The 26,926-nt window shown below is 47.8% G+C and overlaps 1 protein-coding gene across 1 annotated transcript in view; it reads right to left on the bottom strand.

Moving 5' to 3' along the window:
• The window catches only part of NAV2 (neuron navigator 2), a 741,507-nt gene that overhangs the window by 640,036 nt on the left and 74,545 nt on the right, over positions 1-26,926 (bottom strand). The window lies entirely within an intron of this gene.

The raw sequence follows: 26,926 nt of genomic DNA, 5'->3' as shown, positions 1-26,926 counted from the left end.
GCGGCACGTCCCCTCTACCGAACGTTCCATCGGCCAGAACTTAGGAATGCGGCTATCCTTAGATTGGAGGAAGGCTGAAGAATGAAGTCCCTGGTTGGACAGGGCTTCTGAGCAGTGACTCTTCATCGTGGAAGGCGTCTTTGGTGGACAGCTAGCCCTTTCTGTCACAAACAGGAACTGTGGCGGTAATAAAGATAATAAAAAGGAGCCACCGTCAGTTAAGCACTCACTATGCATACGCACCAGGCTGTGTGCAAGGCACCCGTACACTTTATACCTACTTTCCAGACTCTAGAAGATAGGTCTTATGATCCCTCTTCTGGAGTAAGGGAAATGGACGTTTTAGGAGATGCGAAGAATTTGCACAAGTGCGCACAGCTGGGCAGCGGCAGACCCAAACGCCAAGCCGATGTCTTAGCCCGGGCCTCCTAGAAAGCAGAGCTTCTTCAGGAATTCAAGCGCAAACACTCTTTGGGAGGTGTAGCTCCAGGACAGTGAGAACGGGGAAAAGGAAAGAGGGAAAGGGATACAATAAGATGCCTCGCCGTGCTGGCCACCGCTTCCCCACAAGCTGCTACGACACACAGCAGGTCACGTGGCAGAGGGGTGCTTGCGCCACAAGGGACAAGACGTACCTCAGAGTGGTCCATGGGAGGGACAGAGAGCGGGGAGGGATCTGCCCAGCTCCTCCAAGTTTCCTCTTCCCATTGGCCCACGTCTGTGGAGACCTGACTGTATGTCGACATTGGATCACTCAGCCCCTTGGTGGGCACTGAGGACAAACGGGAACCTGCAGTGTGGCGTTCCGTCCACGTGTCACAGCTAGGAGCGGCCCCGCGAGGATGAGGGCCCGTGGAGGGTGTGGAGCACCTGTGGGCCCACAGCTTCAGCTCGGATTGTCTGGCAAGGGTGCTGCCCCAGGCAGTAGTGGGACTCAGAGGCGGCAGTATCTTCACAAAGACGGCGGTGTGAGCAATCTGGAAAATGCCCGGTGCTCGTGTCTCATCACCAGAGCTCGAGCTCTCCCCACTACAGTATTCGGTCCCCCTCTCGAATCAGATGCAAATGTGGGCATTTCAGGCACTTTGATGGGGAAACAGGGAGACCTCTTGGGGCAGGACTGCATCCCAGATCTCTCCCCGGAAGAAACCATCTTTCTCCCCACGATGGAAGGGGCAGCTGGGATGAAAACGTTAGGAACACAGGGCAGCTTCTCTGGTCAAGGGAAATGAGCCACACGCCTGAAAATGGCGATCAAGAGGGAGGAGATGAAACTTTGGATACAGCCCGTTGCCACAGAAATTTTAAAGATGGGGACTCTGAGAGCAAGGCAGCGGAAGGGCATCTTGTCTAAGGTCATACAGCCAATTGGTGGCTGGGTGGGAGCAGAGCTCTGGGCCTTTTCTCTGATGCCACCATCTCCCAAACTCTGCAGGCTTCTGCAGAAAACCGAGGCCCTCACCCTAACTCCAACCAGCCCTCCAATGCCCGGACTCCCCCAGGAAGAGCACAGAATGGTCACCTCCCCACGTTTGAGAAATGTACCTTCTTCCTAGCCACACGTACCACAGGATATGAGTCATTTCTTCGGGGAAAGCCCTCCTCTGAGGTGAATCATTTCACCTTTGGTTCTGAGGGATTCCAAACCCGCAGACATAATTACCCTGTTTATCAGCTGGCCTAATCCCAAGAAGTCAGCCGCTTGTCCGTGCTGCCCGCAAAAGCCACATAGGAGCAAGGGACCTACTTGAAACGCTGAGGCAATGAACACAAGAAGCGAGACACGAGACACGGGAGTGGAGGCCCGGCCGCTCACGTCAGCCCCCTTTCCTCAACCCATTAGCATTCCTGAAAGGGTCTCTGGGGAACGGGCAGGAGGAAGCGCACAGATGGGACCGTCTGTGGTCTCCCCTCCCCAGTGCCCTGGCCCCTCCGAGCTCCACTCCATTTCAGCTGCGATGGTCCCTGTTTCTGAAACTGGAGATTTCTTAAGGGAAGGCAGGCCCGGACCGGTAATTTCGAGCTGCCGCTCCCCCTGCCAAGCCATTAGGAGAAGGATTAAGATGATGGGGCGTCAGGGCCGCCACAATTAGGCCAGCACATCACTATCTCTGCAAACGGCATGAGCAATGTGATTTAACAGCTCATTATTAATGGGAAAAATGAGATAAGGACCAGGTTCGGTGTCTGAGGGGAGCTCCTATACCAAATTGAATACGTGCTAATGCTCGTTTGCCAGCCAACGCTGACACGGGGGTGAATTCCACTCCTGTCCAACTTTAGCACCCCTGGCCTGGACCCTCCCCCCAACACCACGGGAGAAAACGGGCTCTGATAAAAGCACACTGTCTGCTGTGACCCTCACGGTCTCCCTGAGAGTAACGACCACGTGGGAAGCGGCGTCTGCTGCTTCGCGAAATTGGTTAAAAGTAACAGGTGGCAGCCGTCTTTCTAGGGGCAGCTTCCACGCAGGATGAGGGGGCGAGTCGTTTCAGAAAGACTAGCAAGAAATAATGTGGAGATTTCGGGCCTCTCTCAGAGCTCAGTCTGGGGCTCCCACAGTTATCTGTACACAAATCTGTCAGACAGGCTGGAGGCTCTGCATGTATGAGTGGGTGTGAGTGACTGTGTGTGTGTAGGTCAGTGTGTGAGAGTGTGTGAATGTATGAGTGTGTGAGCGTGTGAGTCAGCGTGACTGAGTGTAGGTGAGTGTGAGTGTGCACGTGTGTAGGTGAGTGTGTATGTAGTGAGTGTGTGAGAGCAAGTGTGTGAGTCACTGTGTGTAAGCACAGGTGAGTACGTGAGAGTGTGTCCATGTGTGAAAGTATGAGTGTGTGAGTGTGTGTGTATGAGAGTCAGTGTGTGAGTCAGTGTGAGTACAGGTGAGTGTGTGAGAATGAGTGAGTGTGCATGTGTGTAGGTGAGTGAGTGTGTGTAGGTCGGTGTGTAAGAGTGTGTGAATGTATGTGTGTGAGAGTCAGTGTGTGAGTCAGTGTGAGTGTAGGTGAGTGTGCGCACATGGAGGTGAGTGCGTATGTAGTGAGTGTGTGAGAGCAAGTGAGTCAGCGTGTGTGAGTGTAGGTGAGTGTGTGAGTGTGTCCGTGTGTGAATGGGTGAGTGTGTATGTGTGTGTGAGTCAGTGTATGTGAGGCAGTGTGAGTGCAGGTGAGTGTGTGAGAACGAGTGTGTGAGCGTGCACATGTGTGGGTGAGTGTGTGTAGTGAGTGTGTGAGAGCAAGTGTGCAAGTCAGTGGGTGTTGAGGATAGGTGAGTGTGTAAGAGTGAGTGTGTCCATGTGTGAATGTATGAGTGTGTGAGTACGTGAGTTTGTGAGTCTCAGTGTGTGAGTGTAGGTGAGTGTGTGAGAATGAGTGTGTGAGTGTGCACGTGTGTGGGTGTGTATGTAGTGAGTGTGTACGTGAGCGTGTGAGAGCAAGTGTGTGAGAGTTGTGTGAGTGGGTATGAGTGCGTGTAGGTGAGTGTGTGAAAGTGAGTGTGTGTCTGGTGGGGGTGAGTGTCCTTTGGGCTCCCCTGTAATCTGCCTGCCTCACAGTGTGATTGGTCGTGTCTCTTCCTTGCTTAAAACCTTGCGGCAGCTCCCAGCTCTCTTAGGCCAAAGATCACAACCTCTAACGTGGCTGACAGACCTCCTGCCAGGAGCCCTGTGTCCAGTCCTATCCCCATCCCCAGCCACTCTGCCAGCTAACACCTGGTTCCAGCCCCACTGGCTTTTTGTCGTGTCCTTGAACACACGATGCTCTTGCTTGTCTTGGAGATTTTGCCTCTGCTCCTCCTTCTGGCTGAGACATTCTTCCCAGCCTCCTTTGCCCCTTCCGAGCCTCATGCGAACAGCAATTCCTAAGAAAGCTTTTCTTGGCCCCTTTATGTGCCTTTACATCACCCGGTACATCTTCTTTGTATCGTGTGTCACCATTTTAATTACATAATTATTTGTGTGCTTAGTTATTTAATGCCTGTCTTCCCCACTCCACTGTGAGCTCCACGGCAGCAAGGTCAAACTGCATTTTCCCTGTACTGATTTCCAGAATACCGTACAGGACGACTGGCCTGCATTGCGATGAGACAGAGGTGTTTGCCGACGTGAACGCAACACAGACCGAAGAGGACACGTTGAGTAGCTTCCGAGCAGGGAGGGTTGAGCCACTCCCCCATTCGTTCATTTGTTCAGTTAGTCAATCACCAAATGCTCACTGGATGCCTCTCACTGCTGCCAGAGGATGTGTGGGCTGTGCACTCAGTTTCCAGCAGTTAACGAGATAGGCATGGACCAGGCACGAGGCACAGTTCATGTGTCCTGTCCTCTACAGAGTCATTCTTGAGACTTTTGCCTCCCGAGCGGAGTTACCACTTCTTCCTGTATGATCTGTGCCCATCTCCTTACCTCCACCGTGCTTGACGGCACCAATGTGACTCTCTTCCCCAATGACTGTGGGAATCCTGAGGCCCAGGGCCATGACCTGCTTATTGTGTGTACCCAGTGTCTAACACACTCAATGTCTCCAGCACCACCCCCCGGTGCCAAATAAATGGCCAACAAAAGAATGGGAGAATGACTGGAGCCCCACAAGCCCCCACACCATACAGTCAGTCAGGGCATAACCTGGCCCCTCTCCTCTACCCTTTCTCAATCCCCCTGGAACCCCTACTCTCTGTTCCAGCTACGATGACCCCAGCACTCTGGATAACCCCAGGCACACTCTTGCGCACTCTGTGTGTCCTGCACAGAAAACCTTACTTCTGTCCAACTCCAACTCATCCATCAGCTCACGCTGCCTGACCACTTCCTGCAGAATGCCTGCCCTGTCCTGACCACCACCACCTTCACCGTCACCAGTTACCAAACCCAGACGAGGTAGGAATCCCTGACATGGCTTCCCATAGCTCCCAGGACGTCCCCTACCAATTGGCTGTCTTCCCCACTAGACAGTAAATTCATGTAACAGCAACCAAGATCTGTCTTGCACAAGATCTATCTTCGCCTGACACATAATAGGCTCTGAATGAATTTTTTGAATGAATGATTGTACAAATACTTGAGTAACAATTGCATATAAAGATAGAATGCTTCTAATATCTTGCCTTCGTGGCATAACTTCAAATGCATAGGCATTTCGCTGGAGGCCTTAAAGTGCACATTTGGAATTAATTTTTTTAACCAATTTGCATGTTATCCTCAATATCCTACATCATTCTTGGCTATACCTGCAGTCCTGGGTAATGAATGAGGACTGATGTTAGGAATGAATCAAAGATTAAATCATGCCCACGGCATGTAAGAAAAATGGGTTCTGACATTTTCCAAGTAGTTTTAACAAGGGTTGGAACAAAAGAGGATTTCTAATTAACCCCCAGTTACCTAGGAAATTACATCCATCATGACATTCATTCACAAAAATATATTTCTTGATTGTGTACTGTGTGAATGATTAAGGGCCAAATATGTGAGTGAGCATATGTGGGGGGCAGGAAGTGAACATGGCAGCATGTTGGGCCTGTTATACAGATCACCCACCCAAGCCCTCACCACCTCTCTGTGAGGTCAATATTATTACCATCGCTTCTAAACTGGGGAAACAGACTCAGAAAAGTTGAACAATTCTCCCAGAGTCACACTGCTGATAAAGGCTGGAGACAGAATTTGAGTTGGGGGCTGTGTGACTCCAGACCTGAGCCTCCCCTAACCCTCTGACTCGCACATGTCATAGCTGAGGTGATATGTCAACAATATAATGTCAACGATCCTAACAGCACTGAGGGTATAAGCAGACGGGCCAACATGGTTCAAACTCTGACCCGCCGTTAACTGTGTCTCAGACACATTAACCTCTGGAAGCCTTGGTTTCTTCAACTGTAAACTAGCATCATTACAGCACCTTCCTCGTAGGGTGGTTGTAAGGATCAATGAGATCATCCATGTAAGGAGCCTCAGCAAAGGACTCTTTTAATCCCAAGAATTGAATGCTTATAAGATAAAGGATGGGGCGAATCAGAAGCCAAGTGAAGCAGGAGTCAAAAGTAGGCTCACTCTACGTAATTGCCAAAGCAGCTGGAGGGCCCAGCACCAATGGGTTTTCATTTTAAGAATTCATTTCAGAAACACGGAACCACCAATGCCTGTGTGTTGGCATTGCCAGAGAATGACGTTATGTGGGAAGACACACGCGGATGACTCGAAAAGTAATTCGGAAATCTCAGGCTCCACTTGGAGACATTTTTGGAATCTCTAACTCAATTTATCTCGCCTGTGTCTTTTTTACATACGCACAGGAGTGATACAATAGCAAGCTATGTCTAATTAAATGTAAGAGAACTCTTTCAGTAAGGAGGGAAATTCTAAGTGATGAGAATGCATTGTGTCATCGTTTCATTGCCAATCTTTTTTTTTTTTTTCTGAGTGGCACATAAAATCGCTGTGAATTTTACCACCAGTGGCATCCGAGATTTGATGAAATTCACTAACTCACAGACACTTGGCACATGACCCGTTTGTGAGGATTAGCTGCCAAAAAATGGGAATTCACCCTAAAGTATTAAGGACTGCTCTCCCTTATGTCCCCAATATTCCCCATAGATAATTTTGCTGGAAAACGAGGAAGCTAAAAAGATATGAAGGGAGAAGGATGGGGATAGAAAAGAAAGATGAACAGCAGAGTGCACAGAGGTGTCAGAAGCAATTATTATCCATATACGGGGCCAATCCTGACAGGAATCAGTATTTAGAAGACTGACCCCGAGACACTTGAAATCCTCAATTATCAAGCAAAGATTCTATTGCAGTTGCCACATAGGTTTGGAAAAGAAAGTAGATTTGAGGTTATTGACAAGTTGGCAAGGACTGGAAACAAAAGGTTTTTCTTGTTGGCCTCAGATAACCAGAAATATATGACCTTGGGACAGTCCAGTTAAGTGAGAGTTGAGGATGGTAATAGCTTCAGCTCATGAGTGGTCACTGTCTCCTTTGTGACAGATCACATGATCGAGAATGCCTTTGCCGTCCCTTCTGCACTCCACTTACCTCACCCCATCACCGACAGATTGGCACCATCGAGATTTAGGAGACATGAAAGCCAATGTGAGAAGTCAAAACAGATTTGGGGAACACGAAGAACTCATTACCTTCGCTGAAAAGGACCTTGGCAAAAGTCTCCCACAGGCTTTTGCTTCTTTCCTGTGCTTCTATTGGACCATAAAAGTAGGAGAGATTTGAATTACAGTTGAAATTTCCATGTGCAATGTCATTGAACATCTTTTTGATATTCAAAGGCTCATTTATAACAAAGCCAAGGTGTTAGCTCCCACCTCCCCGTCTAGAATAATTTGACCGCACAAGCCAGGAAAACACCTTGAGACCTGTTAAAACAGGACTTGCCTCTTGAAGGAGCTAAAGAAGAAATGTGCAATAAAAGGGCAACATAAGGAGTCTTTGTGGTTTCAGAACAGGTGATAAAATCTACATAGAACTTACACACCCACATACACAAATAAGCACAAGTTAGGAAGGAGGAGGAGGGAAAAGAAGAAGCAATGAGGACCAAACATGGGGTAAACCACTGTGGATCCATGGATCACAACCTCACGCAGAGCCCAGGAAGGCAGAGGCTCACTCGGTGATAGATTCCATGCTTCCAATGGAAAGGACCTCAGCTCCTTCCTGCTTCCCAAGGCTGTACTGCACAACCCCTCCCTTCCCTTCTTTGTCTCCTGGTTTTTAATTCTTCTTTTTCTACTTATCAGTAATAAAACACTGACCATTCTGACATATTATTTCTTCTATGAGAATTTCTTCATTTCTCCATCCCTGCATTGCACAGAAATGACCCCCAGTGCCACCTCCTCCCTTGAGGAACCAAGACGCCTTACTATCTTTAACGTCCACATCATCAACAGCCACCGATCACCTACTGTGTATAAAATCAGATGCCTGGCTCCAACTTCACTGATAAATTTGTAGCAGCCATCTCTTGAGACACATAGAAAGTCATATCCTCTGTTTCTTATGAGAGACGGCTGGTGTTCACCAATATCCATGTTATCTTTCTTCTTTGGCCTATTTCCCAGGCCCCTTCCCTCAAGGGAGGCCATGTGATTATTTTGTACCAATAGAGTGTGGGCAAAGTGACAAACACCACTTCCGGGCCTGGCGCCTAAACCACCTGCATCATCTTTATGCTTTGTCTTCTGCCTATTGGCCAGAAGCTAAAGATCCAGCCACTCCGGAGAGTGGTCCGTAAGGTCAATGATAGTTTCACGGTATGGAGGATACTAACAGGCCCTGGGTGATGTGAGTTCCCTGAGCTGGAAGAAGCCTGGGTCCTCGAATATTTATATAAAGCACAGCCCCCTGCTGATCCACTTCAAACCATGGCACGAGTGAGAAACACACCCTTGTTGTGTTAAGCTATTGAGATTTTAAGGTTTATCTGTTACAGCACCTAGCACTATTTACTCTAACATAATTCTGTCTTTTGAGAACTCTTTTCTAATGCAGATTTTATTTGTGCTTAAACATTTCAATTGGATTTGGGATTTTTTTTGAAAAGCACAGATCTGCCTTCGAGTTGGGGGAAATGCAATTTGCCAGCAGTGGTCACAACAGCAAGGAGTTAATATAAAGCTCCCAACTAGATTCGTGGGTCTAATCAGGCAGTCCCCGTGTAGCAAACGGGGACTTCAACAAGTTATGCTTGGTCCACACCACTGCCTTTCACTTGAGCAGATGGGGGGTTTGACATAAATTGTGCTGGCATGTGCTGCTCCGAAAATAGACCTGGTTTTGCCTGCTTCTGAACTCAGTTTTAAAAAGCAACAGTCAACATATTCCAGTTCCTCCCTTGATGCAGGTCAGTAGGGTTAGACCTCTGTTCCCTACGAAAATGCACAGGAATTAAGAATCCAAGCATCTCACACTTGCGAGGACTCTTGGGCTTTGTCTTGTTGCCCAATCAAATGCAGAAATCCCCTTTAGAGCATTCTAGATGGAGCGCCCAACCTGTGTTTGCTGGCCCTCATCGTGGGGAGCTCACCACTCGATGAAGAAGCATGCTCTAGCATTGAAGGGCACTGCAGTTAGAAAATTAAAGTGGCCAACCACAACAAGGCCATTCTTCAGTCCCACATCTGCCCTTTAGAGGCATCCCCCCCAAAAAAAAAGCTCAATCCCATCTCTACAGGTTGACTCTCCATGCATTTGATGACAGAACTGAAAGCTGAACACTTATCTTTTTCTGATCTCTGTCCCAAAGTCCTCTCTTCTCCATAGAGCACAATGTCTAGGACCCTTCTTCAGAACATACTCCAGCTCCTCAGTATCCTGTGAGACTGAAGCTCCAGCAACAGCCTCAAGCCCTGACAGGTATTTCGAGAGGACTGGGGCTACCTTCCCGGGTGCTCAGGACATTATGGCTCTCGGTGAGCAGACTCTTCTGCTCGAGAACAAATCGCCTGAGTGGAAGGCAAGGCTCTCCTCAACGGTAGAGTTGGCTGGGAAGATGAAAGTGAAGATGAGGAAGCAAGAACCTGGAGCTCGTGGAAACCTTGGAATGGATTCGCACCAGAATACGCTTTGGAAGTGTAAGGGAACTCAGGACGACGCAGTTCTAACTACACGGAGGCCTTAGGGGCTCCTCAGGGGCCCCAGCGCCATCCCGTCCCATCTTCTGCTGCTCCTGATCCCGTCCACCAACTGCCTCCCCCTCCATTCCTCAGGTCTGTTTGCATCTGCTTACTCCTGGCGACACCCGCTCACGCCCATGATGGCTCTTGGCTTCTCCTCCCACCTGCCTCCTCTGTGTGTGTGGCTTGTGGTCTTTCCCAAAATATTCTCTATGATTTAAATTCTAAACTTCCACGGGGAGAGAACTTGATATCTTCATCACTGAATCACCATCAACCCAGTCACGCAGAGTTTTAGCAGCAGGTTGCCCTCTCAGCTGCTACCCAGCCTACGGCCTAGTTAGAACGCTGACCAACCAACATGGAGGGGAGGGGCAGGCAATTTCTACACAAGGAGCTCCATCAGGGTCTTACAAGATGGCGAGCCTATCCTGGCTCGGCCTGTCCTATACCACGTCACGAATCAGGTGGAACGACACTTTCGACGGCCGCGTCGCACTCGAAGCCCCCCAGAAAAATCCCAAAGTTGTGCTTTTACTAGCTGCTGCTAAGCTGCCCACCTCCACCCCTCACCTGTGTGTGCAAAACCTTTTCTTCTCACGATTCGCCTTCACAGATTCTGCCCGAGGTCCCAGGCCTGCAGGTTCTCACTTAATCGAGATTCTGTCTTCTGACACTGGACTTTCTGTCTCCGCTCTGTAAATCCCAATGATTCCCAAGAGCCCTCTCGGAACCATGAAGAGAGGAAGCAGAACCAGAGGGCTTGAGTAGCACCCAGCCCCGCCCCTACTTTGGCCAGGAAAACTGTTGAACGCAATTAAATTCCAGGTAAGAGTTTGTGGGAACAGTGCTGTCTGAAACAAAAGTAAAACTTGAAAACTGCAGAGGCCAGGCCCCTCTCGGGCTTCTGCGCTTCAGTGGCTGGTCTCGTTTTTCAGCGCGTGCACGATCCCCCAGGCCCCCTCCTGGGGCAGGCTGAAGCCAACGGGCACACTCCACCTCCCCGTCGTGGCTCCAGCAGTCCTTAAATGCAGCAAAGAGCTGGAAAAATGACAGCTGACCTGCTTGCTCCAGGAAGCAATGGCCCGCTGTGTCAATAATAGTTTTTCTTTTTAAATTTTTTTTAAGCAGCACCAATTCAGCCTGGCTTAAAGGGATGAGCTGTTTATCTCTGGCATCATCTGACCACCGAGGGCAGAGGGACAGCGGGTGAAACTGGCCATTGGCAACTCCCAGGCAGGAGATGAGATGCCCCTCCACCCTCACTTCCACGTTGCCTTTAGTAACGCTAAAATAAGCCCAATAAGCATTGTAGAGATTTAACAGGCCGTGGAAAGAGGCTTTTCCTGCTGTGTCCAGATCTTGGCTAAAGCCTCCAACTAAAGGTAATAGGTGACAAACAGCCCATGTTCTAGAGAGCTGTGTGACACCGCTCAGCAGCATGACCCGAGAGATGGTGAAGCCAGCTCTGAGACCCCCTCTCCATCCAGGCTGCGTAAGAGGAGCCTGGAGCTTCAGGCCTCTCTCTCTAAGGACGTTTGTAGAGGAAAGGGAAGGGAGAGAAAGGTGGTGCTTTCCACCCTCACCTCTCATTGGGTGAAGAACCCTACAGAGACTGAAGATCCATGCAGCAGGGGAGAATGGCTTCTCACCTCCAAAACTGGTGTGTGTTGAGTTCTAGAAATTTGTAAAAAAACAAACAAACAAACAACTCCTTGGCATTAGTGAAGCAGACAGAAGTGAGAAAATATGTGGGAACTCAGCGTGCATGCCCCCAGGAATTTGAAAGTGAACATAAAATGAAAGCACTGCCAGGCTGAGGCGGCCATGGCAGCAGGTCAAGGGTGCATTGTACCCGTGGGACAGAGAACACTGGAGAAGGCCAGCTGGGCTTGAACTGTCTCAGAAGGACCCCACTGAAGAAGGCTGTGGGAGAGGGGCCTGAAGAAGGGGAGCAGGCCCCAGAGGAGTCAGCTGGGGTGGGGGAATCGTCCATGTTGTGGGGGGCAGTGCAGAGAGCTCTGAGGACCCACCACTGCTCGTGGAAATGCTGACTTTGGAAAACCACCCTGGCAAAGACAAGTGGATAGCTAAGCAAGGAGTGCAAAGAGCATCAGCTGCATGAAGAAGGCTCTGCCGTGCTCCTTCCTCTGCCCAACCCCCAGGAGCAGAGCTGGGGGAGTAAGGAGGAGAGGCCAGGGAGAACGAAAGGCAGAGGGCATGCCTCCTTCCCCACCCTTGCTCCCTGAGTTCCAGAACAGGTTGGAGCTGATGGGAGGGATAAAGTTTTGTTTTTTAAGGTTTATTTTTGAGAGAGAGAGAGAGCGCGCACAAGCAGAGAAGGGGAAGAGAAAGAGAGGGAGACACAGAATCCGGAGCAGGCTCCAGGCTCTGAGCTGTCAGCACAGAGCCCAAAGCGGGGCTCGAACCCATAAACCGCGAGATCATGACGTGAGCCAAAGTCGGATGCTTAACCGACTGAGCCACCCAGGTGACCCCGGAGATATAAAGTTTTAAACTGAATATCAAAGTTTTTGATTGAAATTGGACTCGATGTTCAAATAGGTCAAGCTGAGAATTCTTTTTAATGGCTGAAAAGGACTAGAAACTGTGTGTCACCAAATGACAGGGAAGTGAGATACTGAAGGCACTGTCAGGAGAAAAAACAATGTGCTTTCCCATCAGAGCCTCCCGAGTTCAGAAAACTTGAAACACTGGTGGTACGGCATCCAAACCTGACCTTCCTAAGCCTTCGATTCCTCACCCGTTAAGCGGAATAACAATGCTCACCTTCTAGAGAGGTTTTGAAGACTAAAATGAAAGTGTTTATGCCAACGTCTAGGAAGTGGCACTTGGGGGTGCCCAGCGCATGTCTGCCATTACTGAACACGGGTCCCCCTCCCCTTAGTCCCTGAAACCAATGGGCTTCTAGAACAGCAGGGCTGAAGAGACTGTGGAGAGCCAGAATCCTCTTTACACTATACATGACCAAACCGAGGTTCAGAGAGTCAGCCAGTGGGTTGATGGCAGAGTCAAAATTGGGACCAAAATCTCCCCCCAAAGCCAGTCTTCCTTCTACTAAGCCCCCGGACATTTCCATAATAGCTCAGTGAAGATCGGTTGATTGATTGATTGATTGATTGATTGAGTCATTGATCGAAAAGTAACCAGAGGCCTGGCCCCCTTGGCCGTGCCAGAAGCTGCCAGATGCATGAACGCACTGGCGCAAGTTTTCATTCACCCAGCAAACCTTTACCAAGTACCAGCCCTGTGCCAGGAGCTGCGAGTGGAGCCGATATGGATCTGGAAACCACTGTCTGTATTCTAATTGAGCTCCCAATCCCGAGAAGGAAGGCAGAAGGCTCTGAGGTTCTAGAAAGTCTTCACAGAGGGGTGAGTGAGCTTGTGTGATGGATGGAAAAGGACGGAGGTCCATTCAGGATTTTGCCTGGCCCCTTTCTCCCCGGGCAACCTCTCTTTCAGGAGTATCCAAATTTGAGCTCCCCAGCTCTGTGATCAGGCTGACAGAAAGTCCTCTATCAGCTTACTTTCAAGTGCAAGAACCTTACTGCCCTGCATACAAGTCATGGTTCTTGGACGAGAGCTTTCTCGATACAGATGAAGGAAGGATCACATGGGAAACTGTTTGCCAACAATTAGTTTGTGCATCTCTGCTCATTTCATAATTTAACAGTCGTGCCGATCAGCCCTTCTCTTCTCAGCCTGATTCCCTGCTTATAAACTTTTACAGCAGGAGGTGACTGAGTGACAGGAAAGGTGACGGCAAGGCACAGGACTTCCCTCAAGAGAGCAAAGGGAACAGAGCTGAAGGTTTAGCTCCCAGGGTATCGAACTTCACGTTTGAGTAGCACCATTCACCCACCCAGTGATCTCAAAACACTTAGGGGGAAGGACAGGAGCTGCATTTTTTTTTTTAAATCAGGTAATCCAAAACTGAATTCAGTGTCGGCATAAGTAATACCAGGGATAAGCACTTACCTCTTTGGGTGCAAAACCAATTATATACAGCCCAGGCAGTACAGTGGCTTGAGTGTGTCAAGGAGATAATTCCCAGCGATGGCCAATCGGATTAGCCCCTATCTGCAGCTGGCAAAACTTTCAGTGGCTGTCAAAGCTCAGTACTGGCCAGTAGACGATCCTTCTAAGCCAAAGGCACTGGTAGACAGAGGGCAAAGGCTTCTGTACAAATTGGGAAATGACTGTACTAGGGGAATGGAGATGTACCTTAGAAATAGCACACCTCCGCTGCCCAATTAGTTGACATTGTCAAGCAAGATGAAAGTCTGGTCTTAAACCAGAGACTGCAGATCAGGGGTCCGCAGACCAAATCTGGCCCGTGTGTGTGGTTTTGTTAGGCCAATAGAACATGTGTATATATTATGTGAGTGAGTTGCCAGTGTTAACAACTGGAACGTTTAGCAAAATATCTGACTTCCGCAGTTTAATTAAAAACTTGGAAGATCTCAAAGATTTAAACATATAAAAGGAAGCTATCATAATAGAAGAAGAAATCATTGGAGAATTCTTTTATAACCTCAGGATAAAGAAGGCTTTCCCAAGAAAAGGATCCAGAAGCTATTTTTTAAAAAGTGACTGATAAATTTGACTCCATAAAAACCAGAAACACCGTAAACAAAGTCAAAAAGACAAACAGCAAATTGGGGGAAAACTGCAGTTCACATTCCACAGGTATAGCCTCTCTAGTATATAAAGATTTCAAGAAATCAATAAGTAAAAGATCGACAACCCAGTAAGACATAAGCAAATGATATAAACTGACACTTCACAGATAATGATATACTAGTGGCTCTTAAACATAGAAAAGATGTTCAGCTCCACTCATAATTTAAAGAAAAAAAATTACATCGAGATGCCATTTTTCACAGGTTGGAATGGCAAGTATCCAAAACCTTAATAATACACTCTGTTGGCGAGGCCGTCTGCAACTCCGCCTCCAGAAAATTAAACAACAACTATTTTGTGCCACGGTCCAGAAACCATCGGACTTTTAATCATGTGTGCCCATGAGGAGAGGCCCTTCAGAGTTTCATACCTGCATTCGGAAGATGGAAACACGAACTTTGGGTCCTATTTGGCATTTAATTTGCACATGCCGTGCTTGCTTCAGCAGCACATGTGATAATTTGTACATGTCTTTTGTAATTAGACAAAAGTTCTAGTTAAAAATACGAAGAGTGTGGGGCACCTGGGTGGCTCAGTTGGTTGAGTGTCTGACTCTTGGTTTCAGCTCAGGTCATGATCCCAAGGTTGTGGGATTGAGTCCCGCATCAGGCTCCGTGTAAGCCTAGAGCCTGCTTTAAGATTCTCTCTCTCCTTCTGCCCCTCTCCCTATTTGTACTCTCTCTAAAATAATAATAATAATAATAATAATAATAATAATAATAATAAATAAGGGAGTTCCTGCAGCATTATTTACAATAGCCAAGATATGGAAGCAACCTAAGTGTCCATTGGTAGATGAACAGATAAAGATTTGGTATACACACACACATATTCACACACACACACACACACACACACACACACACACACACTCACACACACACACCCCTATACACATGCAGTGGGATATTACACAGCCACAAAAAAGGATGAGATCTTGCCATCTGCCACACAGATACAGTATGATTTCACTCAAGTGGAATCTAAAAAAAAAAAAAAAAATGCATAAACAAACAAAAAGCAGAATCAGACCTAAAAATACAGAGAACGAATTGATGGTTGCCAGAGAGAAGGGGGCTTGGGGGGACGGGCAAAATGGATTAAAGGGGCGTGGAGGACCCAGGTTTCTAGTTATGGCATGAATAAGTCATGGAGATAAAGGGTACAGCGTGGGGAATGTAGTCAGGGATATTGTAATCCCATTGTACGGTGACAGATGGCAGCCACACTTGTGGTGAGCATAGCATCATGTTTAGAGAAGTTGAATCACTACGTTGTACCCCTGAAACTAACGTAATAACGTGTGTCAACTACACTCGAATACAAAAATTTGAAAATAAATAAATAAATAAGCTCCAGCCATCATCCGAGCTGCGTGCGCTCTTCCATTTCCTATCAAAAGAGAGAAAGAAAAAGAGAAGCAGCGGGAGGGCCGGAGGGGGTCTAGCACTGTTGCAACTTCACGGCGCGCCAGGAGCCACGCCGAGCTTCGTGCACAGTATCTCACTTTTCCCCTACAACGGACCCCTGCGCGTTGTCATCCTCTTGTTATAGGGGTGAACACAGATTCAGAGCAGCCATGGGACTTGACCTTCTTTGACAGATGTGTATAGGGAGTTGCTGAACAAAGGAGCCACAGCTTGGGACCGTGTGGAGGAGAAGCGTGGTTTTATATGGGTCGTTTTGGTTGAAGGAGAGAAAGGAAATCCAGGAGCTAAGAGTGCCCTCGGCAACTGCTGAGATGCCTCAGTCACACTGTAGCAGGGTGCCATGCCAGAGATTTAATTTGTGCTTTCCTTTAATCCTCTTCCTCAGTGAGAGAGGGGCCAAGACCAGTCTTCAACGGCCGCTCTGCATAAAGGAAACAGCCACGGTGAACCCGTCAAATGCCATTGCTTCCTCCGATTAGAGCAGAAAGCATGACTGACCCTTTGCACTGCATAAATCATCAGGTTCCTGGGTAATGTGGTGCGGGTGGGAGGGGCACACAGCACCTGAGAGGGACACGAATTTCCTACTACAACAGAGCGCCTGGGGGAGGAGTCACTCAACTCGTTAGAAAACAAAAAATGATACGACTTCGCGTTCCGGGACTGCAATGAGGTTCTCACTGGTTACAGCCTCCTTGGCTTCCCTCTCCCCATGGCTCGAATCACATTCCTTTCTTGGCAAGTCCGCCATGAGAGACACTAGGATTCCTGCTGACCTGTCCCTCCTCGTTAATGGAACCATTTGTGGGTAGATGTTGTTATCGTTGGCGAGAGACTATCTTTGGAAACCAGCGACTAGAGTGGAAAAGCCAATATTTTTTCTGTGACCGAGGAGCATCCCTGATTTATTTCTTTATTTTTGATGTTGAAAATTCCCAGGGAAGAGTGATGGGGGGACAAGCCACCACCCAGTGGCCCTGGGAAAGCTGGTTCCTTAGAGATGGACAGCAGCACTTCTCCATCCCAGAAACCTCCCTTGTGACCTGGCCCAGGCCCTCTTCAGGGAAGAGACAGCTCTTTGCATCTAGAGCTGTGATGCCAAGTGCTCTAAGCGCTGATTACAGCCACAGAGTAAGGGAGAGGGTGGGCAGGAAGCTGTCAAATTTTGCAGAAAACCACATTCCCAGAGTCTCTCCAAACCCCAACTCGCGTTTCCTCTCACCATTACTCAAAATCACTGAGCTGGGGTTGTCAAAACAGCGCATTTCTCTGAAAGAGCACAACTTCAGTTAATCAAACCTTGCCATATCAGAGCCCTCGGTAACTCAGAAGCCATCTAGCTCCCTCTTTCCCTCTGTCATGAAAACAAAAAGGCAAAAAGATAAGAAAACAATCTCACCTGAGGGCTCTGGACAATAACTTTTAGCAGCTATCTTGGGCTTGACATCAGCAATAAAGAGCTGTAAGCATGGATGCTCAGAATTACAGGCCTGGGGTGCTTTAACATCTTTAATCGTCCAAAAAAAGATTGAGGGCGGGGGTGGGATTCGATATGAGCCTTGTGCTGTATACACTAGAGTATGAACAAGAACTCAGACCTAGGGCGTCTGGGTGGCTCAGTCGGTTAAGTGACTCGATTTCGGCTCAAGATCATGACCTTCCGGTTCGTGAGTTCAAGCCCTGCATTGGTGGAGCTGCTTGGGATTTTCTCTTTCCCTCTCTCTGTGCCCCTCCCCCATATGTTCGTTTTCTCTCTCTCTCTCTCTCTCTCTCTCTCTCTCTCTCTCTCTCTCTCAAAAGAAATAAACTTAAAAAACAAAAAAGAACTCAGAACTAACAACGGTTGACGCCAAAAGGGTTTTCTGGATAGGTCTCTATTATCCAGAACCATCCCTGTCCCCAGGTCTAGCAATTAATGGAAGCGGCACTGACCTTCCCATTGCTGGAGGAATGTTTCTTGGCCATTATTCTCTGACATAATGGATCATAAATATATAGAATGCATAGAAGAGTAAACCAGAAGGATCCAGTTCTAGTCAAGGCTATAACCAAGTAGCTTCATGTCCTTTTAACTCTCTGGCTCTTAGCTTCTCTGCCTGATGTGAGATGAGCCAGTTGAATTAGCACAGGCTGACCTTGGATGGGAGGAAAAACAGGGAGGGACCAGCAGGACAAGGAGACCTACCATGCTGGAAGAAGGAAAAGGTATTCTCAAAGGAGGGAAGAGCATGATTGAAGACACGTCATTGATAAAGCATGTTATTATTTTCCTCAGATCTGGTGACCCTGTCCCCACTTGTCTTGGATATGAATTGGCTATTCCATCTCTAAGAATGGCTTTCCTTTCTCTAAGAATGCATCCTCAAAGGTCCAGTTGAAAAGTTATGTCCATACTCTCTCTTCTACAAACAATCTCTTTACTGTACTGTTCGAGCACTAATTTGCCTGCATGATGATACTTATCACTTTGCCTTATATTAAAATATTCCAGGGGTGCCTGGGTGGCTCAGTCGGTTAAGCGGCCGACTTCGGCTCAGGTCATGATCTCGTGGTCCGTGAGTTCAAGCCCCGCATCGGGCTCTGTGCTGACAGCTCAAAGCCTGGAGCCTGTTTCAGATTCTGTGTCTCCCTCTTTCTCTGACCCTCCCCAGTTCATGCTCTGTCTCTCTCTGTCTCAAAAATAAAATAAATGTTAAAAAAAATTTAAAATATTCCATAGTGAACTGTAGTCTCCTAGACCCATGACTGGATTTCATATTTTGTACCTGATAATGTCAGAATGCCCTGTGCATAGTAGGTGTTCAAATTACTACAGAATGAATGAATGAATGAATGAGTGAATGAATGAATGAATGGAATCTCATAATGTCTGAACATAGCAAAACTACTCCAGTTTTAATATTTTAAGTATTAAATAAATACTTTTTGTTTGAAATTCTGGCTTGGATCTTCTTATAAAAATACTGGAATAATCCCATTCCAAATTCTATGGCTTGTTTAGTTATGGGTCCCACATGTGATGGCTTCTTATGGAAGACCCTTTAATTTCTGACAGTCGAATCTTCGGTGAGTGCCATAGAGTGCTATAAATGTCCATGACAACATTTCGGCTCAAGCCTGCTGGGAAAATTTAACTCCTCTCTTGCAGCCCCATCTCCCAGGAACCAGCAAATAATACTTAAAGAACCAGTAATCTTTGTTCAACACAAATAGAGGGGGAAACAATACCCATGGCTCCTTAAAGCTGTATATTAGCCACACTGATGAAAGTATCTCATTGATATTAATGTGCTTACAGCTTATTACACAAAAATTAATTAAAAATGAATAAGGCCAGAGCTTAAAATTTTGCATGTCTAATTTCCCTGCCAAAGCAGCTCATACAATGAATAGCTAAAATTCTAAGAGCATTAGTTTATCACAGAGCAGCCTACAACTTCCATTGCAGATCACTCCTTTCACAGGATATGGGAGCTTTGGGGCTCTAGAGGTCCTGTGTTAATGTGGCATCTTTGTAAAGGGGAGTTCTATCTAAAGGGACTTGATGCTATTTTAGGACTCCCAGCTCAAGCTTCAACCCTAAGGAAGTGCCCAGTTATTTCTGAGCCACAAAGATCCCACCCCAGGCAAGATGGAAAAGCCTGTCAGAAGTCTCCCCTGGCTCCCCTGCAGACATCTCTGCAGACTCATGAGTAACTCAGAGGAAGGAAACCCAAAGCAAGTCAGATCAAGCTGACTGCTACATTCAGGTCCTCAGTCACTTCTGTTCCCCACCTCTGTTCCCTGGGGGGGCAGCCACGTAAAGTAAGAAGATAATGAACACTGGAGGTAGACAGACATTAGTAAACAACTTCTGTCTCTGAACTACAGATCCTCACGTAATACCTCCCTCCTAGGCTTGTGTCCAAGCTAAATGGGATCATGTGTATGTTGCATCCAGCACAGAATAGATGCTCAATAAATGCTCCTCCCACTTAAGACAAAACTCAGTCTGAGTTCAGCAGTCTGACAGCTCCATTTATTTCCCACAACATAAAGCATTCACGAGCCCTTTGCCTGTCAAGTCTACTGGATGGCAAACCCTTATTTTTTTAAGTTCATCTATCTATCTATCTATCTATCTATCTATCTATCTATCTGAGAGAGATCACAGGTGGGGTCAAGACAGACAGAGATGAAGAGAGAAGCCCAAGCAGGCTCTATGCTGTGAGCACAGAGCCCAACGTGCAGCTCAACACAGGGCTCGATCCGGAGCTTGATCCCACAACCTGTGAGATCAGAACCTGGGCTGAAACCAAGAGTCAGACACTTAACCAACTGAGCCATCCAGGCGTCCCTCCTGGAAGGCAAATTCTTAAAGGAAACGGCCATGTCTCCTTCATCTCTGTGTTTCCCGTACCTTGCACTGAGCCTGGAACAGCTGTTAGCTGAGAAATCTCTGTAGAATGAATGAATGAATGAATGAAAGGAAGAAAAAGAATAGCCAGCAGTTGTTGGATGCTTACCACCAGCGCTTTACACACATTAGCTCATTTGATCTATACAACAACCCTCTGAGGTAGATACTGTTTTACAGTTAAGGACACAAAAGTTCAAAGAGACTTGCCATGGCAACTACCCAGAGGCTACGTGAGTCAGAGATAAACCATATGAAATTGCCTATACCCCACCTTTAAGAAAATACAAATGAGTATTTACACCTTGTGAGACAAGTGAAGTTGCAGGTGGGGAAACTGAGGCTCAGAGGGGTTAAGCAACTGGCCCACAGTTCTCGACCACTTTAGACTTACAACATGGCCGTTTCAGATGGATCGACCTGATATTAAAAGGGAAAGCCAGGACTCAAACTCGGGTCTCTCTGCCTGTGGGTCCCTGAGGTGCCGCTGTACCTCTTGAATAAATGAATCAGCGAGTGACAGATGAGGGGGAAGGAGGAAAAGAAGAGGCAGAAGAGAGGAGTAAGAACGAGAAGGAGGATGCTCACAAATGCTCTAATTAATCTGAGCAGCTCCTATAAGGCCAGATCGTTCCCATTCGATCTTCTGCATAATTGCTGCCATGGGGACCTGCTGGTCTCCAAACCTGCAATGCCCGGCCAGCGTATAAAACACCAAAGGGCGGCCCTCTCATTTGCACTTGGCCCCAGAAGGCCCATGGGGATGGTTTCCTGCTGGATGGGGATGGGACCCTCTGGCACCTGCCCAGCCCAGAACCCTACACAGGTGGCCACTGGGGCTGGCATCACAGGTGCATTGCTTCCCCTTGCAGAAACTCAGATTGCTCCCCAGGGCAACGGGGGGCCTCCCCCTCCAGCCGGCAGCCCATGTGGCTGGGCAGACCCAGCCCAATGCTCCACAGCCTCAGTCATGGAGGCTTCTTAAAATTACTGATACTTGTGCCACCAGCAGTTGGGCCGGCCCAGCAGAGATCGGGGTAAACCACACTCCTGCCCTCCTCCCAGCTGGCACCGCCCCACTGGGGCAATGACTTGCAGAACTCAAATGAGGAGGGATTGCCCCTGGGTTCCAGGTCTGTCTCTGCCTCTGAACACTGCCCTGGGGGAATCCCTCCTCTCTCTAGGGACAGAGATGGGCCAGCTGTGGGCCTGGGACTTGATCATCTCTTTTAAGCCTTACAACACCACCATGATGCATGCATAAGGTTTTTCATTACAGATAAGGAACCTGCAGCTCAGAGAGGTTAAGTGACACGTACAATGTCACACAGCAAGAAAATGGGGAGTTGGGGTATGACTCCAGGCTGATCTGGCTTTGAAGCCTACATTCTCATCACTGCCCCATCAGAAATCCTGCCCCTTCATTTGTAGGAAGGAATGATGGTCATTATCTTAACCTCTCATGCTGGGCCAAATCTATCTAATAAGAAAACCTCCCTGTTAAAGGCACTTACTAGGCATCAAGTGTAGGATCAATGTTAGGAGTCAGAATCATTATGCTTTTCCTCCCATCTCAGGCCTCAGTTTCCCCATTGTAAACTGAGGAAACTAGATTAGTGTTTCCCAAGCCTCCACTTCATGACTTTTACCATATGTTTATATCACATATACTAATATTTAACGTTTGTCTTTAAATCAAATTCAAATCAAGTTGTTTTAAAACGTTTAACACCGGGGCGCCTGGGTGGCTCAGTCGGTTAAGCGTCCGACTTCAGCTCAGGTCATGATCTCACACTCTGTGAGTTCGAGCCCCGCATCAGGCTCTGTGCTGACAGCTCAGAGCCTGGAACCTGCTTCGGATTCTGTGTCTCCCTCTCTCCCTGCCCCTCCCCTGCTCATGCTCTGTCTCTCTCTGTCTCAAAAATAACTAAAAACATTAAAAATTAAAAAAATAAATAAATGAAATAAAATGTTTAACACCGTCCTAGGTAATACTATACATGAAATCAAGAATGTAAATGCCCTGGTTATATTCTTTCCTAATCCACAACAAAAGAAATTGACAATTAAATTACAAACTCCAGGTAACACTTAGAAGCACGCCATCAGAGGCAAGTGAGCCTTGCTTGGGGAAAGTGCTGAACTCGGTGACCTCTGAGCTTCCATTCAGCTCTTGCTGAGTCTCTACCCCTGTCTGCCTGGGGGGACGTGCGTGTGTGTGCTTGGGTCTGGGTCATTCCCCAGACGTGTGGCCTGGTCTTCCATGGTGGATGCTGGCTGGCGTGGAGGCAGCTGTGGGATGGGAACCGGGACCACAGCAGGCAGGCAAAGGAGGCAGAAGTTGATCCCTGAGAACCCAGAGAAGAGTTTCCAGTGGGGATGCAGCCAGCGAGGGCTGTGGGGTCTGATCCAGTGCAGGAGACTGGTGAGCATGAAGAGGTGGAGGGCGGGAAAGGGGCAGGGCCCCCAGCCACACATCAAACCCAAGCTCTGACTGCCCAAGCTGTGTCACTAAGGTGAGCAAATGGCCAGTGCCTTCAAGGACAGTGGTATCCTCAGGGGTCTGATTATGGCTGGAGTCAGGGGATTGAAGGGGAGGCCCCCCAAGCACCCCGCCATGCACACCGTGGAATGCACCCTTTAGTTGCACGTAGCTTTAGCTGGTTTGTTCTCATTGGTGGCTAATTGTCCATTCTTGGGAGGAGAACTTCCTGCTCCAGTTCATTCATTCTACTCTTACAGGGCATCTGCATAGTACTCAGGTCTTTGTTGTTATGAATAATGTTGCTGTGAACCTTCTAGCACAATATTTGCCCTCAGTTCTCTTGGGTATATACACTGAAATGCAACAGCTCAGTCATGGTACGTGTACGTGTTCAGGTTTAGTGGTTCTTGCCAGTTTTCCAAAACAGGTGCGCCGATTTCCACTCCCACCGTTAGTACGTGAGCATTTCAGTTGTCCTTGCCAACACTTGGGATTTTTTTGTCTTTTTAATTTCAGCCATTCTGGTAGATTATAAATCACCCATATTTCGGTTTTGTCCAATCTGCATGACTAGCCCGTCGGCTGATGTCATTTCTCAGAAGCAACGTGGTCTAGCAGAGAGTGCCTAGATGCCGACTCAGAAGACCTAGCCTAGTGTCTGCTCTCCAGCTACTAGCTTGACGCCATTAGGCAACAACTGCTACTCGTCTTTACAAAGCGCAAACCCCTACTTGAGCCCTCGCTCATTCATCTGCCCCTTACGACACACTGATGAAGGCAGGCAAGGAAGAAATTATTCTCGAGAGCTTGTGAACTCAGTAGCAGACACAAACTTCAGGCCTATTTTCATCTTTATTTTATTGTGACACATTTTTTAATGTTTATTTTTTGTGAGGGAGAGAGAGAGAGAGAGAGCAGAGGAGGAGCAGAGAAAGAGGGAGGCACAGAATCCGAAGCAGCCTCCAGGCTCTGAGCTGTCAGCACAGAGCCCAACGCAGGGCTCAAACTCACGAACTGCAAGATCATGACCTAAGCCAAAGTCAGACGATTGACTGCCTGAGTCACCCAGGCGCCCCAGGCCTATTTTCTTCTGATTCCAGTCCAACATGCTTTCACTGAGCATATACTGACTCAACTCACTTCCTCCCCATTTCTAAGAAGGTGTTGAACTGCATGATCTCTGACGTTCCTTCCAATTTAAATATGGTGGACTGATTTGTTTCTAAACGTTTGAGTGGTTTACTCACTACATGTAGAAACAAGCAGAAGATCCTTTGTCAATCTTAAGAGGAAACTGAGCCAAACTCATCTGGTAAATCAAATGCCAAATGAAGCAGGTCTTTGTGAGTATAAGCTGTTGGAAAGGACAGAGTGTCAGCAAGACTGAGTGAATAAAGACTACAGTCTGGTCACGGAAATGACGAAATATATTCTGTACACACATTTTATGATTCAGGATTTCTTGCAACTAAAGAGTATCCAACCATCTACTCATCCACACATCCAACCGATAAACCGCCTCCATCCATCCACTCAACAATCCATCCATCCTTCTATTCAACAAGCATTTTTGGAGCACGTGCTCTGCCAGCCCGCACGCTAGCTTCTGAGACGACAGAAATGAATCAGAAACAATTCCTGCTCTCAAGAAATTCTCCATTTAGGCAAGAGTCTCATCCTATTATCACCTCTCTATACTGTCAGTTCCTAGAAGGCAAGGGCCTTATCTCACATCTTTCATTCCCAAATCATCTATTACTAAGCCTGGTATAAGGTATTACTAAGAAGCCATTAATGAGAGGGGTGCCTTGGCGGTTCAGTCGGTTAAGCATCTTACTTCGGCTCAGGCCATGATCTCAGGGTTCGTGAGTTCAAGCCCCGCATCAGGCTCTCTGCCGTCAGCCCAGAACCCACTTCAGATCCTCTGTCTCCCTCTCCCTCTGCCCCTCCCCCACTCATGCATCACTCTCTCTCTCTCTCAAAAACAAACTAAAACATTAAAAAAAGAAGCCAGTCGAGAAGAGAGAACTATTAATCCCGAAGAATTCTGAAAAAGAACTTGGAATGTTCATTTCTCTCACTCCCATTTCCTCTCTCTGGACTAACAGCCAGGTGTTCAGGCTTCACCTGCTGCGGCCCCTTCCTCATACCAGCCAAAGTGCAGAAAGGAAGAAGCAGGGGACTGTTGCACCAACATCCGTTCTCAGCTGTCCTGACGGGTGCAAACTGCCGGGAAACACATTCTGCCCACGTTCCCTGGAGAACCTTATTCATGAGGCCCATCCACATCAGACCCGTTGCCCCAGTTTTCTAAGTGCTCGTGATGGATTTCTCCAGTGGTTTGGAAGAGACTCGTCTGCAGCACGTTTGCTCTGAAGACGGCAGGAAAGCTACATGCTCCTTAAAAAGTAAATAATTGTCAGACATAGCGTTTCAACAACAAATACATGCGTAGAATATAGTTCAGAGGAGACAGGCAGCTTGCAGGAAGGGGCCATGAAAGACAGAGAAAAAGCACTCCAAACTCCAACATAGAGCCAGTCCCCCAGGACCACTGACCCCCACACCTCCAGGGCTCAGTGCTCAGCGTTCAAGGCATGTGTCTGCCATCAGATGTGTTCAGGTCCGTAAACATTCTCTGAACTGTTATGTACAACCAGTGGCCGGGTGTCACCCTTGCCCTCTCCCCTCCCTTGCCTCCCAAATGCCATTAAACACTGCATCCTACAAACCGTCTCTCCAGAATCCGTCCCCAGCTTTCACTCCTTCCTGCCACCACCTGAGGCCAGCCCACCACCCTCTTCCTACCCGGACTCCCGCAACAACCTCCTCACCGACTGCTCTCCTTACCCCCACCGTGGTGCTCCAGCCACATTAGAGACGGGAATCTGATTACAATACTCTGTTGCCATCAACACTCCAATGGCTTTGAATGGCCCTCAGAAAAACGCTCAAATCCTTTTGATGATCTGGCTGCTGCCTCCCTTTCCAGCCTCATCTCAAGCTTTTCTCCTCTTGACTTATTTTGCTCCAGACCCAGAGGTCTTTCCTAAGTATACTCTACTCTCTCCTGCCAGCAGACCTTTTTACACATGCTGGGCTCTGCTTGGAATGTCCTTTCTCTGTCCCTCATCTCCTAAACCGTCAATATTCATCCTTGAATAAGAGTTTCAGCTTGGACAACAGTTTGTCAGCGGGCCCTTAGCGGAGCCCAGAGAGAGGGAGTTCTTCCCCAACTCCCATAGCCACAAGCCATGTTACCTTGGTCAGATGACTTCACCCCCCTGAGCCTTAATTTCTTCACCTCTACATTCATGACAGTAATACCTCCCCTTTCTGCCTCATGGATGCTGTGACAAAAAGTGAGATACCAGCTGTGAAGATGCTTCACAAAACGAAGACGTGCCAAGCAGGGCAGACCCCGTAGCAGGGCTGTGCTCTAGAGTAAGTACGATCTCCGGTCCTCTTCTCGCCAGATGGAAGGGAACAGTCTCTCCACATAACCTCTCCCCATTCCCCATCCCTTAGTATATTCCCAGGGCACCTTGGGATTGGGCTAAAAGCCTCTTAATAAATAATAAATAGGACACAATGAGAAGGAGGAAAGCCAGAAGAGACTGACAGAATAAAGACACCCTGGCCAAACACATACACACACACACGCACACACACACACACACACACATACACACACACACACACACACACACACACACACAAAATGGCTCCTAGTCGTCCATGTATCTGGGGTCTTGTAATGAAGGAGAAAGACTCTGGATACATTTGGGAAGGGAAAGGAAATGCTATTGATGGCATGTGTGTAGAAAATGTGTTCTGGTTCCTATAAGGTCCTTTAAATGTCCCATAACCCAGGGACTTTAATTCTTCAGGAGTTCAAATGAATTCATAAGATGGTCCGGAATAGGAAGTACCTTTTGCCGCTAATGCAGTGATATTCAAAGTGCAGATCCCAGAGCAGCAAAAGCACCACTTGGGAACTTGTTAAAATTCAGATTTTTAGACTCTCAGGACTCACTTCGCCTTGATACATCGGAAACTCAGGGAATGGTGCCTGAACCACCTGAAAGCCCTCCAGGTGACTCTACGACACATTCAGGTGGAGACCTTCTGAGCTAACTGGCCAGAAGAACATGAAAGAGAGCTGGAGGTGGCATGGAAGCTTCCACAGTTGTGGGCATATGCCCTCCAGCACCACCAACACCTGTTTCCCCGTATTCCAGACCAGCTAAAGGCAGACCTGATGCCAATTTGCTCTGT

The sequence above is a fragment of the Prionailurus viverrinus genome, chromosome D1 (assembly GCF_022837055.1).
Source record: "Prionailurus viverrinus isolate Anna chromosome D1, UM_Priviv_1.0, whole genome shotgun sequence".
Taxonomy (NCBI): Eukaryota; Metazoa; Chordata; class Mammalia; order Carnivora; family Felidae; genus Prionailurus; species Prionailurus viverrinus.
The sequence above is the reverse complement of the archived record's forward strand: the minus strand, read 5'-3'. Positions and strand labels throughout refer to the sequence as shown.